This window comes from Lissotriton helveticus, chromosome 12, assembly GCF_964261635.1.
Source record: "Lissotriton helveticus chromosome 12, aLisHel1.1, whole genome shotgun sequence".
Lineage (NCBI taxonomy): Eukaryota > Metazoa > Chordata > Amphibia > Caudata > Salamandridae > Lissotriton > Lissotriton helveticus.
This window is the reverse complement of record NC_136073.1, coordinates 800,588,183-800,608,558: the sequence shown is the minus strand read 5'-3', so window position 1 is coordinate 800,608,558 and position 20,376 is coordinate 800,588,183. Positions and strand designations below refer to the sequence as shown.

At 46.9% G+C, this 20,376-nt stretch overlaps 1 protein-coding gene and 1 non-coding gene across 10 annotated transcripts in view; both read left to right on the top strand.

Moving 5' to 3' along the window:
* The window catches only part of HORMAD1 (HORMA domain containing 1), a 920,105-nt gene that overhangs the window by 862,620 nt on the left and 37,109 nt on the right, over positions 1-20,376 (top strand). The gene's annotated exons all lie outside the window — the stretch shown is intronic.
* Positions 566-664, top strand: LOC144801130 (small nucleolar RNA U13). Its single transcript, XR_013605002.1, has one exon. It is a non-coding gene; the product is annotated as a small nucleolar RNA U13 (small nucleolar RNA).

The window sequence follows — 20,376 nt, the reverse complement described above, 5'->3', positions numbered from 1 at the left end:
ACCACAGCTACGCACTTTGAGCACCTCGTTCAATGCCGAGCACTGGCGGGAAACAGTGCGGTCGTTAAGCGGAGCCATTTACAGGCCGGTCCATATTTCCAAAACTTGAGTACTGCACTGAAAGCTCCAAATTCTTTGCACGGAGACACGGCAGGGACTGCACGCCCTTAGCTGGAATATTTATATTTCAGCCCATGTTTCTAGAGCTTGGCCATCACACTCAGTCAGCTAGCTCCTCACTCACACCTGAAGACACTGTCCTATTCTAGCCCCTTGCACCCAAAGTGCAGTGCGCACCAATGGAAAGGGATATTCACAAACCTTCTAGTCTAGCTTCCACGACCTTCAGCTTCTTGCGGTAAAGTGTCATCCACTGAAAATAAAATGAAATCCAGCTCCCGCTACTTCATACTGCACCACTGAAAGACACCACCAAGAAGAATTTGAGAATTTCCATTTGTTTGATGACGTCTGACTGGCTTATAACAATTACTGCTATGTCACTTAAGTGGGCTTCATGAGAGGATCGCATTCTCTGGTGTTACTCCGTAGGCATGAATTTTCGATCCTTCTTGTTCTTGCAAATGATGAATGTATTTTCATGCATATGCGTGACGTGTGCCATCCCCTCCTTGTTACGACAGTGCACATTATCCTTCTGAGCTAGAACTGGAGGTTCATTGTAATAAAGGAGTATAAATTGTGTTAAAGTAAGTGTTTAATCAGTGTGAAAATCTGATCGGTGCTTAAGTTCATAATCTACAAATTTCAGGTTAGAAACTGGTTTAGTAGCTGATGTGGTTAATATACTTATTGCAGCAATGTAATGTCCTGAGAACTGATTGTAAAAAGCCTGCTAGATCTGTATCATATTTGATTGGGTACTGCATGTTTTTTTTAACACAAGCACCAAACACAGTAAAATAGATCAGTTGGTTACGCACCTGCTGCAAACATCATCACGTAAATTGCAAGGGATATGCCTGAATCCTAGCAAATTTTAACTCATTATTTTGATCTTTTGGTTTGGACTGTGTTCTATAAAAATATTCATGTTTGTGTTGTGAAAAAGCAGCTTTTCTCCTAAGACCACCAATGCTGCTTGGCGCAAAACACCTTTAATTCACCTTACGGTTATCTATCAAAATAATGAGGCAGGCGCTGGAAACTGGAAGGCAAGAAGAGGGGAGAGGAGTTGGCCTAACGGCTAGGGTGCTCGACCTCGGACCTGGGGATCTGGGTTCGAGTCTCGGTAACGACGCCAAAACCTCCTGTGATTCTGGGCAAATTACTTCATCTCCTCGTGCCTAAAATGAATGTGTGTCCGTCCTCATGTAACGTAACGTAACTGGTACTATGTAAAGCGCTCTGATACCTGATTCGGTTCGGGTCTAGTTCGCGCTATATAAAACAAAAAAAAAATAATAATAATAAAGAAGTAGATTTATTACTCCAGAGGAGAGCACATCAACTCAGACACCGGGATGCCTTCGGGAGGTACTCTAACTGCCTCTCCGTGGCTCTGCCTTTTATACAGTTTTTGGTGCATTGCATAAGTTTATTGGCATGTTAAAACATCCTTGGAATCCCCACCTCCGGCAGGTTCCCACACAAACCCAGTAGCAATCGTCCCCCCACCCAGATCTAACAGATGATCGCTATCTCGCAGCTGGACATTCCGACAGGATCTATAAACACGTGGGATCGGCCGGATCTAAGGGCCTGTGCCAATGATTAAATCATGCCCCTTTGTTAGTGAAACAAGTCCTGCCGTGTGTGGGTAATAAACCATGTCCGCAAGGGTCGGTTAGTGCCTGGATTGAGCAGCCAGGTGCGGGGAGGGAGGTTATCAAAAGGGCTTGCCTGCGCATGGAGGATGAAAGGACGAACGGGTTTGGGGCGGGAAGTGACTCCGGGGTTTTGTCATGATGACAACGTTTTACAGCCCCGGTACATAGTTCAGGCTTAGCCAGCGCGCTGGGGGATGATAGTGAGGTCAGGGTGAAACATAGGTGACCAGCAGAGTATGAAAAGGCCGCGGTGTCTAAAATGGTTGCCACTTACGCGCACGTAGAGGCCCTTGCTAAGCAAGATGGCGCCGGCAATGTTCATGTTTGTCGTTTTCATATCCACAGTGTGTTTATATTTCATATATCAACCTAACTAAATGCAGCACTTTAAATTTACATTTTATAAGAAATTGCACATGTTTGGCTGTTCCCAGTATGTATTTCTTTGGACTGCACGTTGAGAGATCACCATATGGATTACCACTGCATGCGTTTCCTTTAAAAACAAGAATTTGCAATCCAATAGGTCTTGGATGTGCACATGATTAACTATTGGCATTGTAAATGACAATGCCTTTTGTTTTTGTTTTAAAACATAAATAAAAGGCTTTGTCATTTACAATGCCAGTAGCTTAATCTCGCGTAAATGCAAGACCAATTGAAAACTAAAGTTTAAAGCAGAGTTACTAGTAGATAATTCCAATGGGCCCAAGCACAATGACATAACTTGTCCGAACGAGATCTTCATCCCCGCACCTCATGTTAATTGGTCTAACGTGCTCATTTTATGGGTTTTGAATGAGCATAAGTCTTTCACCGATCCCATCCATGGGAGCATTGCTCCTAAAGATAGTAAATGAAGAAGGCGTAGACTTGTTCTCAAAAGCCATGAAACTGGACTAAAGAATAGAGCTATTTCAAGAGTAGAAATGCCAAAACAATTGAGTCCCTTATGAGTTTAATTGTATGGACTCATATTTGCATTAGTCCAAGGGTCATAAAATGTATTGAACATTGGTTGTAAAAATCTAGAAAACATTTTGCATTTTTAACGTGCCACCAAATGTGCACACTCAAAGTAGACTTGATATAATTTCACCAACAAAGCTTTTAATTTCTTAGTTATATCATTACTGGTATGCAGACAAAATATCGAAATTTAAATATCGATATACACTAATATCGATGTTTAAATATCGAAGGGACATAATATAGAAGGTAAGTAATATCGATAGATTTTAATATCGATATTAGTAATATCGATGTTTTAAATATCGATGTTAGTATTATCGATGTTAATAATTTCGATGTTACTAATATGGATTTTTATATTTTTTTGTATATTATTATGTGTTTATTATGTTTTTAATTAATTTTTATGTAATTTAATTAATTTGTGTATTTTAGTACTGTAGCGGGTTGTGGGTTTATAGGGGAATAGGGTGAGAAGTAATTTTATTATATTTGATTAATTATTAGGAATTATAAATTAATTTTAATTAATTGGTAATTAATTTTTATTAATTGATTAATTGATAATTATGTTCTGTAGCGGGTTGTGGGTTAATAGGGTAATAGGGTGGGAAGTAATTTAATTATACTAAATTAATTATTAATTAGTAGGAATTATAAATTTATTTTAATTAATTGGTAATAAATTTTAATTAATTGGTAATTAATTTATATTAATTGATAATTGATAATTATGTTTTGTAGCGGGTTGTGGGTTTATAGGGGAATAGGGTGGGAAGTAATTTAATTATACTAAATTAATTATTAATTATTAGGAAATATACATTAATGTTAATTAATTGGTAATTAATTTTTATTAATTGGTAATTAATTTTTAATAATTGATTAATTGATAAATATGTAATGTAGCGGGTTGTGGGTTTATAAGAGAATAGGGTGGGAAGTAATTTAAATGTAATTAAGTAATAATGTTTTTTTATTAATATTTTGTTAATTACATAATTGTTAATTAATTATTAATTGGTAATTAAATATTATTAAATGTTATTTTTATTAATTTGTTTAGTTAATTATTTATTGCTAATCATGTTTTTAATAATTATGTATTGGTATTTGTAAATGGTTTATATTTATTTAATTGTTACTTTTTTTATTATTTAAACATTTTTTATTTATTTATAAGTACGTTATTTTTACGTCTACGCTATTCAACACTTTCCCTACTGTTGCACTCTTTGGAGTGGGAATAGTAATTTTTACCCCTACGCTATCCAACACTTTCCCTACTGTTGCACTCTCTGGAGTGGGAATAGTAATTTTTACCCCTACGATATCCAACACTTTCCCTACTGTTGCACTGTCTGGAGTTGGAATGGTATTTTTTACCCCTACGCTATCCAACACTTTCCCTACTGTTGCACTCTCTGGAGTGGGAATAGTAATTGTTACCCCTACGCTATCCAACATTTTCCCTACTGTTGCATTCTCTGGAGTTGGAATAGTAATTGTTACCCCTACGCTATCCAACACTTTCCCTACTGTTGCACTCTCTGGAGTTGGAATAGTCATTGTTATCCCTACGCTATCCAACACTTTCCCTACTGGTGCACTCTCTGGAGTTGGAATAGTAATTGTGACCCCTACGCTATCCAACACTTTCCCTACTGTTGCACTCTCTGGAGTGGGAATAGTAATTGTTACCCCTAAGCTATCCAACACTATCCCTACTGTTGCACTCTCTGGAGTGGGAATAGTAATTGTTACCCCTACGATATCCAACACTTTCCCTACTGTTGCACTCTCTGGAGTTGGAATAGTAATTGTTACCCCTACGCTATCCAACACTTTCCCTACTGTTGCAGTCTTTGGAGTGGGAATAGTAATTTTTACCCCTACGCTATCCAACATTGACTTACTTTTTTTAATTTGTTTTACATTTTAACTACTTGTTATTTATATTATTATTTTATGTATATAAATGTATTTGTAATTTATTATATTTTCATTTATTTATAAGTTATTAAAATACATTTTTTAGAGTTAATATTAATGAAGAATATACTATGTATTATGGGGCCGATTAGGATGGCGGACGGACTTGCGTCCGTCCGCCACCCTTGAGGAGGAGGGAACGTCCGCAGGGGCTGCGGCGTTCCCTCCGTGCTGATTAGGATGTGACCGCCAGGGTGGCGGTCACATCCTCTATATTTAACATTGCGGCGGGTGCAGCTTCAAGCTGCACCCGCCGCAATGTTAAAAAAGCATGTTTTACATTTACATGCACAAAGCGGCCGGCACCGCACGGTGCCTGCTGCTTTGTGCACGCAAATGCAGGGGGGTACCATAGGTACCCCCCATGTGCACCCCCCACCCCCCATTCACCCAGGGGGCCCGCAACGGGCCCCCAAAGTGAATGTCCGTATGCTTTTCCATGGCGGAAAAGCCGCCGTGGAAAAGCATGTATTTACGAACATCCTAATATGGCGGACGGTGTCTCATAGACACCGCCTGCCATGTTATAGCTTTTCCGCCGCGGTCGGAAGCCGACCGCGGCGGAAAAGCGGCGGACGGAATTCCAGACCCACCAGCCATCCTAATTTGGCGGTGGGTCTTTGGAGGCTCCGCAGCGGTTTTTCCGCATCCTCCAGGCCGGCGGACACTTCCGCCGGCCCGGAGGATGCGGAAAAACCGCCATCCTAATCGGCCCCTATATCTTTATTATTAGTTGTTTTTATTACATAATTTATTAATTTTAAATATTAGAATATATTTTAACTATGTTTATTACATTTATAAGTATTATTTTATTAATATTAAATTTCTTTATTAAAAAACGATATTTTGTTTTAAACTATATTTTTGACATCTATATATTTTTTTCGATATTTTTGTACTTACCTTGTTAGAGATAGGATGTCGATATTGTTGTAATCGATATTTTTGTTGCGATATTTTTGTATGTAGATATTTTTGTATTCGATATTTTGTCATAGATTCATCATTACTTGACTTGATAGTTTTACTCCCCACATTTTAACCAAGTAAAATGTGGTGACATCTGAGCAGCCCAAAAAATACACCCTTCTGATTTTTCGCATGGAAAACATGCAGTATTACTTTTTGGCTACATCTGAATGTACATAACTGAAAATAATGCGATAATATAGCACCCAGTAAATACTGCACTCTGTAGTTGTGATATTTCGCCTGTGTGGTACTACAGCACCTAAAGACCACAAAAAGGGAAGTCTTCTCATCCCCTCTTTAATGGGAGCAATTGGAGCGTGCGGGCTAGAAAGTTAAAGAAAAGAAGCCTATTCAGAAAGGTAAAATGACATGCAAATTTACTCACATGTACATCTGTTGCTGCGCCTAGGTGTAAATCTAAACTTTTTTGCTATTCACCATTTTCGAGTGTAGATTTACACCTAAGTGTAGACTTACATGGCTCCAACCCCTGGGAGAGTCTCCCACTTAAGGAAATATGAGTGTAAAGTTTCTGATAGTGGCAAGATTTCCCCATGGAAAAGTATTAGGAAAATGATTAAAGAATATTGGGCCAGATGTAGGTGGCCAATTACCGGTCGGTAACGGCCGAATTCGGCCGTTACCGACCGGTAATTGGATTTCGAGATGTAGGGCATGCATTTACAGAATCGGTATTTTACCGATTCTGTATTTACCGATTCGGTAAAATTACCGAATCGGTAAATACAGACTCGGTAAAATACAGATTCTGTAAATGCAGATGTAGTTGGCACATGTCAGAGTGCCACAGGGCTTTAAGAATCGGTATTTTACCACCCAATCCAATTGGGTGGTAAAATACCGAATCCAGGTGTGCATGCACACCTGTGCCATGTGACACACAGACATGCCCTTAGGGCATGTCTGTGTGCCACATGGCGCACATGCCTATATTTGGGGTGCCAGAGGGTGTCAAAGTGACACCCCCTGCACCCTTGCTAAAATCGGTATCCCTTAGGGCATGTCTGTGTGCCACATGGCGCACATGCCTATATTTGGGGTGCCAGAGGGTGTCAAAGTGACACCCCCTGCACCCTTGCTAAAATCGGTATTTACCGATTCTGTAATTACAGAATCGGTATTGCCCATTGATTCCTATGGGCTGCAAGGCCCATAGGAATCAATGGGCAATACCGAATCGGTATTTACAGAATCGGTAAATACCGAATCTTAACATTTCTCTTCCAGGAGATCCTCATCAATAGTCATAAGCATTAGAATATTCCCGCCGATGCGCGGGACCCCGGAAACAATATATTATATGTGCCCCACATATATATAGACATATATATATAAATATATATTGTAGGAGAGTAGGGTCTGCAATCCTATGATCACCCAGATTTTTGCTTTTTGCTGCACTGGTTTACGACTTTCCCTGGCTGTGGGCCTGCTAATCAGACCCACAGCCTAGCTGTTCTCTCTATCCAAATTGTACTCAGGTACTGAATTGGCACTGGGCCCTCTCCAAGTCCCTGTACCCAGGGCTGAGGTGTACCCAGAAGTCTCCCAGGGGCTGAAGCATGTATTATGCCACCCCTGGGCTGACTAACTAAACTGACACAACTGGCTGCACGACAGCTGGGGCAAGGTGGTGTAATCACCCTTTGCTTTAGATATAGTATACCTATATCTAACCCTAAGAATGGACACACAGATCTCCTATCAGTCACTCCTATGGCAGGCCTTAACAATCCTGAAGGCAGAGTGCTTGGAATCGTGTGAGATGGTGCTCTGGCATGAGCTGAGCCTGTCTGCGGCTTTCGGGATCCATCCCTTAGCCGTTTCCATGATATCGCATACCATATACTCTTAAGTGCATTATAATCCTCGCGGTTATATGCCAACTCTGGTATCGCTTTATCAAAACATGTCGAGTAAGGTGTCATACGAATTGGAATACTAACCCCTCGCCAATTCTGGCGACGGGGTTAGCATTCCACCCTTCTAGAGGGACACGACATGTATGTAACCCCTAACCCCGGTTAAAGTCAAACAGAGCCTCAGCTCCACAAAATGGATGCTGCCACCGAGACACAAGTCTGCCCTCCTGCTGCTGGGAGTCCTCCCAGAGCAGGAGATAAGGACAAAGGGTTTCCTGCCAGGGGCGGTGCCAGCACCGTCCCAGACAGGGTTTTGTGTATTGTAGGGAGGCAGGGCTTTAGAGGAAGGTGACTGCACGTGGCACCCCGGTGCTCACTGTGCATAGGCTGGCTGGAACCAGTTCCAGGGTCACTCCAGACCCTGTGCTGGGGAAAAGCCCGCCAAGGAAGTGGGTGTAACCACCCCCCTCCTAGTCCCACCCCTAGGGCAGGACTTAGTCGCGTGCCAGCCCCTTTTTACAGGATAAAGGTAGGAACTGGCCCCCTTCCAAATCAGATCATCTTTGAATCCTGAAACTACTTTCCACGAAAGGAACTCAAGACTTCTTCCTAAGATTTCTCCCTTGTGACTAAGGAGTAGTCACTCTGCATCCGCAGGCACCATCTTAAGAACACTGCGGTCTGCTGCAAGTCTCTCCTCCGGATCAAGACTGCCCAGCTCGACGAGAACCGGCTTCCCTGGCACCTCTGACCTCTACCTGCATCATCAGTCACGCTGAGATTCGTGGGTGTGACGAGACCTAGAGGGACCGGCCATCTTCAAGACTGCACGACTTCTTTCCAGCAAGCCCGCCGAGTAATTTCCTGGTGAGTGCTTTGGGGTCCGAGAAGCCCCGACCCTGAGCAGCTCCAGCACCGAAGTGCAGCCTCCCAGCATCTCCACGATCTGCGTGGGGCCCTTCTGCTTTTTGCTGCTCACCGCGTTGTTTGGCTACTAGCCCGCTGGCTTGTGGCCTTCTGAACGACGCCCGACGACATTTCTGCTGCTGGTCTGGTTGCTCCAGGCTGGCCCTTGCTCCCTTCCAAAAGAGGAGCCCCCCGGACCCTCCTGGTCCACTCAAGACGCCATTTTGAGTCCACCGCGTGGGCTTGAATTAGCCAAGGCTTGTTGCCCAATCCTGGGTAACTTCGACGCCGACAGCTTCATCCATCGTGGGACAGCTCGCCTCTCCATCCTGGTCGCCGACAACGCCTCCTGGACCGTGAGATCTGCAGAGCCAGCGTCGCCCACTCACCTAGTCGAGGTGACTTCGCCCGGTGCCATCCTGGTGCCCACTTAATCACTGGCTAGTGATTCAAGAACTTGGTCCCCTCTGCTTTCAGGTTTTCTTCTTCCTTGATCCAGGCTTGGACCCATCGAACTTTTCTTCACTGGTCGCCTGCCAGCAACTTCCTTCTTCCAGGCTCCTGGTCCGGCAACGAGATCCCCGACGTCTTTTCAGACCTATGCAGCTGCAGCCCCTGGGCTAGGTAACTTCGGCACTTCGGTGTCCCAGCATAGCCTCACTATCCTAGGGTCAGGATCCACTGTCGTTTTCTTCCTACCAGGTCGGGTTCGCCCGTGAACACTAACTTTGCCTTTACTAGCTTCCATAGACTTTGTCCCGCATCCCGCGTGAGAGTGCACACTCTGCACCCGAGTCCCCTAGGTCTCCTAGAAGTAATCTAACGATTCTATAAGTCCAAAGCCTATTAGTACTGTACTTACCTGCTAGTAATTTCGCATTCCACTTTTAAAGTATATGGTTTTTCGTGCCCCTCGGGCATTTGTGTATAACGTGCTAACTTAAGTATTTTCGTAAGAGTTTTGTTGTGTGCCTAGCACCCTGTCCTCATAAAGGGTTGTTGTGATTCTAATAAATACACTGTTTATTTTCATAACACTTGTGTGGTGTCCTTTCACTGGGTGTTCAAGGGGTAATGTGATGGTAAAACAGCTGGCTTAACACGCCCTCTAGAGTCTTAGCCTTAGACTGCTCTTATCCATGCTACTAGGATAGCTGGTCTATAAGGTTGACTTACAACCAATCATCAATAAGGGTTGTTTGGACTGATATATAGTGATCACTAGAATAGTGAACACTGCACATCAGGCCAACTTCTCACATTGGTGAGCAGCGGTTGGGATTTGAGCTTGCTGTTGTTTTACCACACATGCCCTAAGAATATCTTGTGAAAGATCACATAAGTACTAAAGGTACATATAACTTAGCTTAGAATACTCTGAGTTCTACTGAACCAGCTGTTGTAGCTCCTAGGGCCTAGCACACCCTAAACTACAACTCTAGCAAGGGATCAGTAGGCAAACATATAGTGTAGGTAAGTGCACCACTTACACCTCACTAGAAAAGCATGTCTACCCAGGGAGATTCTACTGAGACTCCCCTGGTCAGTGTTGACCCTCCACAGGTCACTTCAAGATATGCAGCTCTCAGTTTCCAGGAGATGAGACAGATCTGTGTCTCCAGAAAACTGAAGCAGGGGTCTAACCCCACCATTCCCTTTCTGATAGGTCTCTTAGAGACATATGATGCCAGAAAGCTTTCTCAGTTACATGAGAACATGCCAGCCTTAGAGGGAACCTCTGGGGATCCAGACCTCCCCAACACTGCTACTGCAGTTGAGGAGGAGGTGGATCAGGAGGAACTCTCTGGGGATGAGGTAGACAAAGGTCTTGAGGTAGTCAGAAGGCTAACCAGGACCAACTTAGACTTACTTGGGCTAGGATCTGGGGGACCCCCAGTACTAACCCGAAGTGGGCCTAACCTTGGAGTTAGGAGAGATAGATCTCTTTCTAGGGACTCCAATAGATCTCTGCACTCTAATGCCTCTTCTCAGGGGAGAAGGAATCCTCCACAGAGGAGATTTACTTCCCCTCAGAGAAAAGAGCATGAAGCTAGAATGAGACAAGCTGAACTGAGGATTGAAAGGGAAGAACTTGCCCTGGCCAAAGAGAAGCTTGCCTTTGCTAGAGAGCAGCAGATGAGTGGGCTAGCTCCCACTGGTGGCAGCAATCTCCCAAGAGATAGAGAGAAGGGTTTAGATTAACCCTGGGCGAAGAACTACGCTCCGTTCGCGGAGCTTGCGGAGTTTTGGCAACTCCGCGTTCTACGGAGAACGCGAAGCTGTCGATTACTCCGCGATCCGGTGCGTAGCGTAGTTCTCGCGCGCTGAATAACATTATCGCGTGCGCCGGGGTAAGTTCGCGCGATATTTGACGCGATCACGCACTTTGGCAGTGCGAACGAGAAGATGAGTTCCCCAACATGTCTAACACACAGCTATCTCGAGCATGCAGGCAGCGCCCCGAACACGCGCACCGCGCTCCCGAAGACGAAAAACGGCGCGCGAACGGGTCTAGCAAGCTACTACGCATGTCCGCGGAGCTACGTGAAGGTCGCGGAGTGCAACTGCGTCTTCGCGTAGCTCCGCGGAGTGCGGCTCCGCGAACTACGCCCAGGGTTAGTTTAGATACTAAACACCTGACTAAGATAGTGCCCCCCTTTAAGCAAGGGGATGATATCCAGAAATGGATGGCTGCTCTGGAGAGGGCCTGCACTGTGCAGTGCATTCCCCAGAGTCAGTGGGCAGCTATACTGTGGCTCTCCTTTGATGGTAAAGGTAGAGATAAGCTCCTCACTACAAGAGTAGAGGATGCTAACAATTACCAGGTCCTGAAGAATACACTGGTTGATGGGTTTGGTTTAACCACTGAGCAGTACAGGTTGCTGTTCAGAGACACCCAGAAAACTCAGTCTCAGGACTGGTCTGACTTTGTGGATTGTGCCACTAAGGCTTTGGAGGGCTGGTTGCTGGGTAGCAAGGTTACAGATTACACAGGATTGTATAATCTAATGATGAGAGAACAAATTTTAAACAATTGTCAGAACCAGTTGTTGCACCAGCACCTTGTTGATTCAGATCTGACCTCTCCCCAAGAATTGGGAAAGAAGGCAGACAAATGGGTCAGGACAAGGATCAAGCAGAACCAGAACCAGAACCAGGGTGGTCAGAAGAAAGCAGACCAGAAGGGTAATGTTAAGAATGAGCAAAATGACCAGAAGTCTTCACCAGGTCCCCAACAAACCAAAGAGGGTGGGGGTCAGGCTTCCCAGAAGAAGAAGACTCAAGAAGGCCAGTCAAAAAGGTGGTGCCAGTACTGTAAAAGTAAATCTCACTGGTTTAGTGAGTGCACCAAAAGAGGAGGACAAACTCCTGCCACTACAGCCCCTAAGGCAACTGCACCCCCTAGTACAGTCAGTAGTGGTAGTGTACCTCCCAAGGCATTAGTTGGGTTAACCTTGGGTACTGAGGGGTCTGACAACTTAGTTGGCACACTCACTCAGTCTGTCCTTGTCTGTACAGGGGATATGGATATGTCCCCTGAAATAAGTCCCAATACTTTGGGCAAATACAGGCAGACACCTTTGATTAATGGCAAAATGGCTCAGGCCTATAGGGACACTTGTGCCAGTGTCACCATGGTGACACCTAACTTTGTGGACCCTGGACAGATCATGCCAGGTACTGATTTCCTGGTGACCAATGCCAGCAATGTCACTACTAGTCATAGTGTGGCAATTGTGGCTTTCTCCTGGGGTGGAGTGAAGGGACAAAAGAAAGTTGTAGTCAGTTCAGACCTCCCAGTTGATTGTTTGTTGGGCAATGATTTGGAGTCATCACAATGGTCAGAAGTGGAGCAGAGGACTCACATGGAAATGTTAGGCTTGCCAGCACATGTGCTTGCTGTGACTAGGTCACAGGCCAGAAAATGCCCCACTGAACAGGTGCTGGATCCTGAAATGATGGACCAGACACCTTCCAAGAAGAAGAGCAGTAAGGGTAAGGCTTTGCCTTCCCCCTTACCCCAGGTTGAGGATCAAGTCTCTGAGGAGGCTGATCTGAGAGAACTGAGGGAAACTGAGCCTAAAGAGCTTGAACTTGATCAAGTTGAGTTTCTGGGCTCAGGGGGACCCTCCAGAGCAGACCTGGGGAAGGAACAGTTGAGCTGCCCTTCCCTTGAACCCCTCAGACAGCAGGCTGCTGCTGAGGCTGCAGGGAATGCCACAGGTGCCCACAGGGTATACTGGGAAGATGGACTCCTGTACTCTGAGTCAAGAGACCCCAAGCCTGGTGCAACCAGGAGGCTGGTCATCCCCTTGTCTCTGAGAGGGTTCCTTCTCACCTTGGCCCATGAAATTCCCCTTGCAGGTCACTTAGGTCAGACAAAGACTTGGGACAGGCTTGTCTCACACTTTCACTGGCCCCATATGAATGAGAATACCAAGGAGTTTTGTCGCTCCTGTGTCACTTGCCAAGCCAGTGGTAAGTCAGGTGGCACAACAAAGGCCCCCCTCATACCACTACCTGTGGTGGGGGTTCCCTTTGAAAGAGTGGGGATTGACATTGTTGGTCCAATGGAACCCCAGACAGCATCAGGGCACAAGTTTATACTGGTGGTAGTGGATCATGCCACCAGGTATCCTGAAGCTATTCCCCTTAGGACCACTACAGCACCTGTAGTGGCAAGAGCCCTAGTTGGAGTGTTCTCCAGAGTGGGTTTCCCTAAGGAGGTCGTTTCTGACAGAGGTACAAACTTCATGTCAGGATATCTGACTGCAATGTGGAAGGAGTGTGGTGTGAACTACAAGTTCACCACACCCTACCACCCACAATGCAATGGGCTTGTTGAGAGATTCAACAGGACCCTCAAAGGGATGATTCATGGGCTACCTGAAACTCTTAGGAGAAGATGGGATGTCCTGATCCCCTGCCTCTTGTTTGCTTACAGAGAGGTCCCACAGAAGGGGGTTGGCTACAGCCCTTTTGAGCTTCTGTATGGGCATCCTGTAAGAGGACCCCTGTGTTTGGTGAAGGAAGGATGGGAGAGACCTCTCAAAAAGCCTGCAACCAACATAGTGGACTATGTACTTGGTCTCCGCTCCAGGATGGCTGAGTATATGGAAAAGGCATCCAAAAACCTTGAGGCCAGCCAAGAACTTCAAAAAGCTTGGCATGACCAAAAGGCTGTTCTGACTGTGTACCAGCCAGGACAGAAGGTGTGGGTGCTGGAGCCAGTGGCCCCAGCAGCTCTGAAAGACAAATGGTCTGGGCCCCACACCATCATTGAGCAAAAGGGAGAGGTTACCTACTTGGTGGACCTTGGAACTCCCAGGAGCCCTCTCAGAGTGCTCCATGTTAACAGGCTCAAAGCATATGTTGACAGGAAGGACATGAGCTTGCTCATGGCCACAGATGAGGGACAGGAGGAAGAGAGTGACCCTCTCCCAGACCTGCTCACTCAGAATCCTGATGATGTATCAGTTGATGGTGTTGTCTTTTGTGGCAGCCTCACTGAACATCAGCAACAGGATTGCAGGCAAGTCTTGCAATCCTTCAGACATATGTTCTCTCTGACACCCAGCCAAACTGATTGGTGTACCCATGATGTTGACACTGGAGACAGTCTGCCTGTCAAGAGTAAAATCTACAGACAGCCTGATCATGTTAGAGACTGCATCAAAACTGAAGTGCAGAAAATGTTGGAGCTGGGAGTCATTGAGCCCTCAGATAGCCCTTGGGCTAGCCCAGTAGTTCTAGTGCCAAAACCTCACACCCAGGGTGGTAAGAGAGAGATGAGGTTTTGCGTAGACTACAGAGGCCTCAATGCAGTCACTAAGACTGATGCCCACCCAATACCAAGAGCAGATGAACTTATAGATAAATTGGCTTCTGCCAACTTCTTAAGTACATTTGATTTGACAGCTGGGTATTGGCAAATCAGGTTAGCTGAGGAGGCCAAACCCAAGACAGCATTTTCTACCCCTGGAGGGCATTATCAATTTGTGGTAATGCCCTTTGGACTGAAAAATGCACCTGCCACCTTCCAAAGGTTGGTGAATCAAGTCCTCACTGGGCTGGATGACTTCTGTGCAGCTTATCTTGATGATATTGCTGTCTTTAGCTCCACCTGGGAGGATCACCTGGTCCACCTGAGGAAAGTGTTAGAGGCCCTGCAAAAGGCAGGCCTCACTATCAAGGCCACAAAGTGCCAGATAGGGCAGACACAGGTTGTATACCTGGGCCACCTTGTAGGTGGAGGCCAGGTTCAGCCACTGGAGAGTAAGATACAGGCCATCAAGGACTGGACTCCTCCAATCACCCAGACTCAGGTTTGAGCTTTCTTGGGCCTGACTGGGTACTATAGGAAGTTTGTCAGAAATTATGGGTCCATAGTGACCCCTCTTAATGACCTGACAAGCAAAAAGATGCCAAAGAAAGTTCAGTGGACAGCAAGCTGTCAGAAAGCATTCAATGACCTAAAGCAGGCCATGTGCACAGCACCTATCCTAAAGAGTCCAGATTACTCCAAGCCATTCATTGTCCAAGCAGATGCTTCTGAGTTGGGTGTGGGGGCTGTTCTGTCTCAACTGAATTTTGATGGTAATGATCAGCCTATTGCTTTCATTAGTAGGAGGTTGACACCCAGAGAGAAAAATTGGTCAGCTATTGAGAGGGAGGCCTTTGCTGTGGTCTGGGCCCTGAAGAAGCTGAGGGCCTACTTGTTTGGCACTCACTTCACCATTCAGACAGACCATAAGCCCCTCTTGTGGCTAAATCAGATGAAGGGTGAAAACCCCAAACTGCTTAGGTGGTCCATTTCCCTACAGGGGATGGATTTTACAGTGGAGCATAGACCTGGTACTGATCACAGCAATGCTGATGGACTCTCCAGGTATTTCCACTTAGAGCAAGAAGACTCACCTGGTCAAGGTTAGTTTATTGTCCCAAAGTTTGGGGGGGGGTCATGTAGGAGAGTAGGGTCTGCAATCCTATGATCACCCAGATTTTTGCTTTTTGCTGCACTGGTTTACGACTTTCCCTGGCTGTGGGCCTGCTAATCAGACCCACAGCCTAGCTGTTCTCTCTATCCAAATTGTACTCAGGTACTGAATTGGCACTGGGCCCTCTCCAAGTCCCTGTACCCAGGGCTGAGGTGTACCCAGAAGTCTCCCAGGGGCTGAAGCATGTATTATGCCACCCCTGGGCTGACTAACTAAACTGACACAACTGGCTGCACGACAGCTGGGGCAAGGTGGTGTAATCACCCTTTGCTTTAGATATAGTATACCTATATCTAACCCTAAGAATGGACACACAGATCTCCTATCAGTCACTCCTATGGCAGGCCTTAACAATCCTGAAGGCAGAGTGCTTGGAATCGTGTGAGATGGTGCTCTGGCATGAGCTGAGCCTGTCTGCGGCTTTCGGGATCCATCCCTTAGCCGTTTCCATGATATCGCATACCATATACTCTTAAGTGCATTATAATCCTCGCGGTTATATGCCAACTCTGGTTTCGCTTTATCAAAACATGTCGAGTAAGGTGTCATACGAATTGGAATACTAACCCCTCGCCAATTCTTGCGACGGGGTTAGCATTCCACCCTTCTAGAGGGACACGACATGTATGTAACCCCTAACCCCGGTTAAAGTCAAACAGAGCCTCAGCTCCACAAAATGGATGCTGCCACCGAGACACAAGTCTGCCCTCCTGCTGCTGGGAGTCCTCCCAGAGCAGGAGATAAGGACAAAGGGTTTCCTGCCAGGGGCGGTGCCAGCACCGTCCCAGACAGGGTTTTGTGTATTGTAGGGAGGCAGGGCTTTAGAGGAAGGTGACTGCACGTGGCACCCCGGTGCTCACTGTGCATAGGCTGGCTGGAACCAGTTCCAGGGTCACTCCAGACCCTGTGCTGGGGAAAAGCCCGCCAAGGAAGTGGGTGTAACCACCCCCCTCCTAGTCCCACCCCTAGGGCAGGACTTAGTCGCGTGCCAGCCCCTTTTTACAGGATAAAGGTAGGAACTGGCCCCCTTCCAAATCAGATCATCTTTGAATCCTGAAACTACTTTCCACGAAAGGAACTCAAGACTTCTTCCTAAGATTTCTCCCTTGTGACTAAGGAGTAGTCACCCTGCATCCGCAGGCACCATCTTAAGAACACTGCGGTCTGCTGCAAGTCTCTCCTCCGGATCAAGACTGCCCAGCTCGACGAGAACCGGCTTCCCTGGCACCTCTGACCTCTACCTGCATCATCAGTCACGCTGAGATTCGTGGGTGTGACGAGACCTCGAGGGACCGGCCATCTTCAAGACTGCACGACTTCTTTCCAGCAAGCCGCCGAGTAATTTCCTGGTGAGTGCTTTGGGGTCCGAGAAGCCCCGACCCTGAGCAGCTCCAGCACCGAAGTGCAGCCTCCCAGCATCTCCACGATCTGCGTGGGGCCCTTCTGCTTTTTGCTGCTCACCGCGTTGTTTGGCTACTAGCCCGCTGGCTTGTGGCCTTCTGAACGACGCCCGACGACATTTCTGCTGCTGGTCTGGTTGCTCCAGGCTGGCCCTTGCTCCCTTCCAAAAGAGGAGCCCCCCGGACCCTCCTGGTCCACTCAAGACGCCATTTTGAGTCCACCGCGTGGGCTTGAATTAGCCAAGGCTTGTTGCCCAATCCTGGGTAACTTCGACGCCGACAGCTTCATCCATCGTGGGACAGCTCGCCTCTCCATCCTGGTCGCCGACAACGCCTCCTGGACCGTGAGATCTGCAGAGCCAGCGTCGCCCACTCACCTAGTCGAGGTGACTTCGCCCGGTGCCATCCTGGTGCCCACTTAATCACTGGCTAGTGATTCAAGAACTTGGTCCCCTCTGCTTTCAGGTTTTCTTCTTCCTTGATCCAGGCTTGGACCCATCGAACTTTTCTTCACTGGTCACCTGCCAGCAACTTCCTTCTTCCAGGCTCCTGGTCCGGCAACGAGATCCCCGACGTCTTTTCAGACCTATGCAGCTGCAGCCCCTGGGCTAGGTAACTTCGGCACTTCGGTGTCCCAGCATAGCCTCACTATCCTAGGGTCAGGATCCACTGTCGTTTTCTTCCTACCAGGTCGGGTTCGCCCGTGAACACTAACTTTGCCTTACTAGCTTCCATAGACTTTGTCCCGCATCCCGCGTGAGAGTGCACACTCTGCACCCGAGTCCCCTAGGTCTCCTAGAAGTAATCTAACGATTCTATAGTCAAGTCCTAGCGAGTCCAAAGCCTATTAGTACTGTACTTACCTGCTAGTAATTTCGCATTCCACTTTTAAAGTGTATGGTTTTTCGTGCCCCTCGGGCATTTGTGTATAACGTGCTAACTTAAGTATTTTCGTAAGAGTTTTGTTGTGTGCCTAGCACCCTGTCCTCATAAAGAGTACAGGGTTGTTGTGATTCTAATAAATACACTGTTTATTTTCATAACACTTGTGTGGTGTCCTTTCACTGGGTGTTCAAGGGGTAATGTGATGGTAAAACAGCTGGCTTAACACGCCCTCTAGAGTCTTAGCCTTAGACTGCTCGTATCCATGCTACTAGGATAGCTGGTCTATAAGGTTGACTTACAACCAATCATCAATAAGGGTTGTTTGGACTGATATATAGTGATCACTAGAATAGTGAACACTGCACATCAGGCCAACTTCTCACATATATATATATAAAAATAAGCAATTGCAGCCAAATAAAACAATAGAGCTGGAATATGCAGTGAAGAATTTCCACAATACAGTGTATTTTGCATTAGAAACATGAGAAACAACACCAATGCTTGTTTAAAAACTGTTTTAATGCTTGGAAAACAGTAGAAATTCTCATAACACACTGTAAGCATATACAGCACCAGGCTGCATTGCAAAATCCCAGTCTAAAAAGACTGAAAAGCTAACCTGTAGCTGAATGTACTAAAACTGACGCTGTGCCTTTAAGGCACCTCAGCCCCTAGCTTCCCATCATGCCTCAGGGGTTACAGTTAGGTCAGTTGTTCTTTCCGGCTCCTTCAGGAAGGACCCTGGATACACAGCTCCACACTTTTCTGCCTTTTTCAGTCAGAAAATCTTCAAAAGAACAATTTTTTGATTTACTTTGACTTTTCACATCAGAGTCAAGTAAATAACTGCTTAGCAGTCAATTTTTTGTGAGGTTTTCCTTTCAGGATGCCCTCATTATTTGATGATTGCCCTTCTTGTGGCCACAAGAAGGCAAAAACGGACTCTCATGAGGTCTGTATTTTATGCTTGCCAGAGGATCATGATCCTAAAGACTGTTCTCATTGTACAAATCTGTCTGACAGAACTCTTAAAGACAGAGAGAGGAACAGGCTCTATGGTCTGGCCCAGAGATCCATGAGAGGAAGATCTGCAGAGAGGAAGAGTTCAAAGAGACCCAGAACTCCCTCCAAAGGCAAGTCAGAGCGTCCATCAACCTCAGCACCGGGCTCGGCGCTGAAAAAACGACATCTGATGGACAGTTCGAGAGAAAAAGCTCCGTCGACGTCGAGATCGGCGTCGATGAGGAAATCGTCGTCGAAAAAAGGTTCGCCGTCGTCGAAGAAAGCTCCGCCGTCGTCAACTAGGCGACGATCGGCGTCGAGAGAAGCCACGAGATCGCCGTCGACGAGAGGTTCCACGTCAAGACATAAGTCAACTCCGCCGCCGTCAACCAGGCGACGGTCGGCGTCGAGAGACAGATCACACTCGCTGTCATCTCGACGTCGACAGGCTTCGAAGAGTGTGACACCTCCGCCGACGTCTCCACGGAGGCGCTCGGCGTCGAGGAGCAAGAGCCCCCTTGGACGATCGTCGTCGAGGAAGGGATCATCGAAGGCACGTCGGCGCTCGTCGTCGAGGATGTCCGATCCTCCGCCGTCGCCACATGCCAGGTCGAGGACATCTCCGTCGCCGACAGATCAACGTCGGCCGACGTCGAGAGCTCCGTCGACGGCAGGGCTATGCCGTTCGACGTCGAGACCTCCGTCGACGGCAGGACAACGCCGTTCGGCGTCGAGGGAGAAGACTCCGTCGTCGGTGCATCATCACCGATCGACGTCGAGGGACCGCAGATCATCGTCAAAGCATTCAACGCCGAAGGTTATCACCCCGTCGACGCCGCAGAGGCGTTCGACGTCGAGGGAAAGGCTTTTGAGACGTCCTCCAACACCGGTGAGACGGAGATCTCCTTCGGTGCCTTCGACAGTCCTAGTGACACAATCTGCTTCACTCCATTCCTCCTCAAGTGCCTCGGGTTCAACGGGGTCATCTTCTAGGAGTAGGAGTCCGGTTCAGAAGAATCCCCAGCGGGGTTACACTTCACATATAAGACTCTCGCCAAGATGGTATGCTCCTTTGAGTAATTGGAAGGATTCTAAGGCACCAGAGAGACTTCAAAGGTACTTGAGTCCAGTCCACGGGTCTCCTCTTCAGCAAGCAGAAGAGGCAGATGGACAGAGTCCTGCCATTCACTGATCACGCTCACGAGAGAGAAGAGCGGACAGGTCGCATGCCCCTAGGGTCTCCCGATCGCCAAGGAGGGAGCAACCCAAATCTCGAACACCGAGAAAGGAGGTACGGACTGAGAGATCGAGATCTCCAGTACATCAGAGGGTATCACGTTCTCCTCGAAGGGAGGAACGACCTAGGAGATCACCGGTGAGGAAGGAGCATTTTCACCACAGGAGAAGAAGAACTCCATCATCCTCTCCTCCATCTTCGCCTAGATCTTCTAAAGGGGACTACTCTCCGACGCTGGCAGACAGCCCTCGCTCAAGAGCTTCCCCTCTTGACGACGTCAGCACGTATCTGGACGTTTTGCAAAGGGGTGCTCACAAGCTGAATATAGAAATG